Consider the following 5,000-nt stretch of genomic DNA (forward strand, 5'->3'; position numbering starts at 1 on the left):
GCAAAGGTTTGAGGAATGAAAGTTCAAAAGGGTGCTGTTTGTTTATCATAAAACTCTTGTTCCAATATTGAGCTCAGTATTTACTTGCGAAGCAAGCATAGGGATAGGCACGTTAAAGCTTATGCACTGGATGGAACGCATGGACATAAGGATAAGCATATATGAACAAGATTATCAACATTTTTCCTTCTTTTTATGCTTATACTGTCTAGTTAAGACTTAGTTGGCATAAGCGTAAGGATTAACGAAAGATGCGAAAGACTTTCAGGCAATCAGCAAGCACTATACTGCTTATACCAACCATGTCCCTATGTAACATAACATCGACTGAGCGCTTGTGCTCATGTTTATGTTGCACCTGTGCCCACCTGCACATTAGCTTGTTATGTTTATGCCTGTGCTTGTGTTGCAACTTAGTACCGCGCTTGAAGCCTGTTTCGCACTTCTGAGATAATTATTAGCACGAGAATGAAAACAAGTACAAGGATGTTCACACCACTCTAAAGTTTATGTTTTTCGGAATTCTTATTGTAAGTCAGTAGATTCTTAAAACAAGGATTTGTTTCCTTTATTTGAGAGTCAATTCCTTGAAAAGTAAGGATCAAGATTTCTGCTTTTAAGAATTTTATACTCTCCAATGAAAGTTTCTCAGTTTAAGAACACCACCATTAAAAATAAGATTTACATTCCTTGTTTTAAGAATTATGACTTTGAATTGGCATTTCAAGGGTATTTCCACTATTGAATAAATATCTCAAATCCTTGCTTTTAGCAAGAATTCATTCTATGTAGAAAGGTTCTTCTTCCAACTAGATTTATTATAAATGCTTGCCAAAATTTCAGAAATATCTGTGTAATTGTGCTTGTCAAATTCCCAAGGTAATATAACTATAATTTGAAAAACATTTTTACATTAATTTTTCTTTGAACACACTCAATATCTGTGATTCATGAAACAAGACCACAGTTTTGACTGTTCCTAGTTTACCCTAAATGTAAAGCATTAGGAATATCCTTGTTGCATGTAATTCACAAAAATTTTTTATTTCAAATGACAATCAAAATGGTCAGAATAAATCATAAATTTATAACTTCCAGAAGAATAAGCATGGCATGTAAACTGCTACCATTTGTTATTTTTACTTACAATCACGTGATTATTATACGAAAAATTACTTAACCAGAGTAAAGAATCTTAAACTAAATGTAAACCACTTATTGACAGAAGTAATTATAGTCATAGTACACCAGCAAGGATATTCATCCTTGTAAAGGGATTGTTCTTGTGACTGTCAACTTATTATTGTTTTAAATTATCAATATGATTCAAAAGAAAGGTTGCTGTATCAATTTCTTGAAGAATATGTCCTTGCTGTAAAGCCTCTCTGACGAACATCTAGGTACAGGCAAATCTGCAACAAGATTTTTGACAAAGAGAAAGAGTAATCTTCAGCATGATTCAAAGGAAAGGCTACTATACCTATTCCTTCAGGAATTTTTGTTTGTCATGAAGCCACTATATACTGTTTATTTTAGTATTGGTAAATCTGCATGAAGATTTTTAATTGAATAGTTAAAATTTCACCATATTAAGTTGACATGTAGCTTTGCCATTTCTTTAAGAATTGGTGTTAGGTATAAAGCCATGTCACTTTGCTGTACATTTGATATACATCAAATTAAGTGAGGTGTAATTTAAGTCTTGCTCCAAAATAAAACTTGTTGCTGTGCATGTATCTTAAGTTCAAATAATGTAAAACATTTCAAACAAAGCACAATTTGGATTTATTATGTCAGATTAAAAGTTGTTATTGAGTTTGGAGTATGGCCTGGCTAACCTGTGTTGCATGCACAAAATATTGATAGAAAGAACCACTTCCTGGAGTTAAGATCCTTGTCTTAAGGACATAGGGATGGTGTATTATTTAACAATTTTTGAGGAGTAAGTGCTCTCTTTTGAGATATTTACTTACTCATTTTGAAAATAATAGGTCTTACTATGAGAAACTTCAGTCACCTTAAGGTAAGGACTCTGCTATCAGTTTTAGGCAGTATTTGTCACTCACTGTCAGTGCATATTCCTTGTTTTGACAACTGATAATTCAAGGTATCCGGAAACATACAAACTTAACAGTGCACTAATAACATATACATACACAGTGTGAGTTACTCCATTGAAGAAACAACATATCGATTGATTGAACTTATGCTCGAGCTTCTTTCGATGCAGTTTCCACTTGTGAACCACTTTCCAATGTCGATACTGCTCCAGGAATACCAAAGAGAGAGCTGCAAGAGAGAAAAGTGTATTCAGAGATTGAGAAAACTTTCATTAATTCACAAATGAAAAACATATACGTTTTTACTCTTTCAAGATTACCATTGGCTTCTTTTTCACCCCAACACTATTCTTAGCAACAAAGGTCGCCATTTCATTTGTTTATCACTCGCCAAAAACTACCAAATGCATTCAAAAGCCTAAAATAGAACAAAGTTTACAGGAATCGACCAACGAGCGAGCGAGCACCATTCATCACATCATACCTACAACATGCTCTTGTGCATGCGTGCAATTCACAGGTTAAAATGGGCCTTTTCATCACTCCACGTTTGCAGATCGTTTGTATAGAGTTGTAGTTTTTCGTCTGACTTAAATCCGCGAAACACAACAGATTGGCAAAGAGATTTTCAGGTCTAGGACAATATGCTGATTGGAAAGATAGAAGCCTTTCACGAAACTAACGATGACTGGCTTGCCTACGTTGAACAAGTAGAGCAATACTTTCTCGCCAATGATATGAAAAAAGACAAACAAGTGGCAGTGATGCTCAGCCTAATGGGAAACAAAACGTATGGGCTATTTACGAAACCTGCCTGCCCCAGAGAAACCATCCAGCCTGTCTCTCAAAATCATCGTGGAAACTCTACAGAAACATCTTTCTCTGAAACCACTGCTTATTGCAGAGCGATTTCGATTTCATAAGAGAAACCAACTGGAAGGTGAAACCGCAAGTACTTACATTACCGAGTTAAAGAAGTTGACATTGTATTGTGAATTTGGAGCGAGCTTAAATGATACATTAAGGGATAGACTCGTGTGTGGATTACACAGTGAACTTATCCAGAAACAATTGCTCTCCGAACCAGAGTTGACCTTAGCAAAGGCGACAGAAATTGCATTTGCCATGGAAGCTGCAGTAAAAGATACCTTACATTTACAGGGTAGTAAAGAATCTGACGTTAACAAAATAAACACTGAAAACGAAAGAGTACATAATGTGAAGCAGAAGGCCCGTGATAATTGTTATCGCTGCAGTGGCGAATCATCCGAGTGTTACATCAATAATGAAACATGCCGGAAATGTGGAAAACTGGGCCACATCCAATGAGTTTGATACGTTGGAAGAAATCAGAACACTACCCGACAAAGAAAGGTTGATAAACCCAATCTGCATTCTTTTGAGATGAGTGATGAACGTGATGATGACAGCTTCATGGTATCACTAGAAGTAAACAATGTCAACCAAGTAAAAGCTGGTGAGGTCATCTGGGTTACCCCAAAGATCAACGGACACACCCTGAAAATGTAACTCGATACGGGCTCAGCAATATCCACACTTCCATTGCAGAAATACAAGGATATGTTTGCAGACACAACTGGTGGACACCAAAGCCATGTTGAAAACCTACTGAGGAGAGAAGATGAAACCAGAAGGAAAACTCCTTGTTTGTGTGGAACACACCAATCAGGTTAAGAACTTAACATTGTACGTGGTAGAGAAACAAGGCCCAGCCTTGTTTGGAAGAGGTTGGCTGCACCAGATACAACTCGAATGGAAACAGATCTGTACTATTTCAAAAGAGAAGCTGTAGTGTATTACCCATTGGCGGATGCGTGCGAGAGTTGTTGTTAGAACACGTTGTCCACCATTAAACTGTTAAGTTAATGTGCGTTGGTTTAATCCGAGTGTTATTGGTTAGATCCGAACCATCCGGGCGGGATACTACAACTGGCGACGAGGAAAACCACTGATTGAAGGATCTATACTGTAGTTTGAGAATGGCTGTCGCAATTATCACTGATTTAGGTGGAATATCTAGCTTCGATCTTCACGGGAATCCTACAACTGTTGGAGCACGATGGAAGAAATGGAAGCGATCATTTGAACTATTCATCGTTGGAAAATGAGTAAAAAACGCAGCGCAAAAGAAAGCTACTCTTCTTCACTGTGGAGGACCACAAATGCAAGATGTTTACTATACGTTTCCAGAAGCTCGAGAACCTGGAGAAGGTGAAACTGTTTACACAGTAGCGATGGAACAACTCGATCAATACTTCACGCCCCAAGTCAATGTCCCCTACGAGAGACATCTGTTCCGGACTATGGCTCAGTTCCCTACTGAAAGCGTCGATCAGTTTATCACAAGGCTTCGTGAAAGGGCAGAATACTGTGAATTCGGTGATCCCAAGGATGAAAATATTCGTGATCAGATAATCGAAAAATGTATGTCTAGTCGTTTGCGAAGGAAACTTCTGGAGAAAGGAAGAGAACTGACCTTAGAGCAACTACAAAATACTGCAAGGTCTATGGAAGCTAGCGACAGACAAGCAGAAGCTATTGAGAACCCAAATGAAGGATTGACAAAAGGACTAAATTCCGTCCAAGAGAAAACTGAAGGGAAGAGATGCTACAGATGTGACATGTCAGGACACACTCAGGATGACAAGCGATGTCCCGCAAGAAACAAAGAATGCCGGAAATGCCACAAGGTAGGCCATTTTGCAAAGTGCTGTAAAACTAAAAAGGCAAAAGATCCAAATGATAAGAAGCCTTGGCGAAAGAAGCCAAGAGGGCCAAGAGATACCAAACGATCAGTAAATCAGATTAACTCCGAGGAACAACCTATGGTCCAAGTGAATGTTGGTGGTGTACCCAATGTTGCCATGATTGTCGACTCGGGAGCTAGCTGTAATGTGATTGATCGCAATTTGTGGGAAG

At 38.0% G+C, this 5,000-nt stretch overlaps 1 long non-coding RNA gene across 3 annotated transcripts in view; it reads right to left on the minus strand.

Annotated features, from left to right (window-relative positions):
- Positions 1–5,000, minus strand: part of LOC148732684 (uncharacterized) — an 82,693-nt gene that overhangs the window by 534 nt on the left and 77,159 nt on the right. For all 3 annotated transcript variants that reach the window (XR_016000878.1, XR_016000876.1, XR_016000877.1), the window contains 2 exons: positions 2,157–2,289; positions 1–1,412 (listed from right to left, as the gene is read on the minus strand). The exon at positions 1–1,412 is cut by the window's left edge and continues 534 nt beyond it. This is a non-coding gene — a long non-coding RNA (uncharacterized LOC148732684). The remainder of the gene's footprint in view (positions 1,413–2,156; positions 2,290–5,000) is intronic.

The sequence above is a fragment of the Stylophora pistillata genome, chromosome 4 (genome assembly GCF_964205215.1).
Source record: "Stylophora pistillata chromosome 4, jaStyPist1.2, whole genome shotgun sequence".
NCBI lineage: Eukaryota > Metazoa > Cnidaria > Anthozoa > Scleractinia > Pocilloporidae > Stylophora > Stylophora pistillata.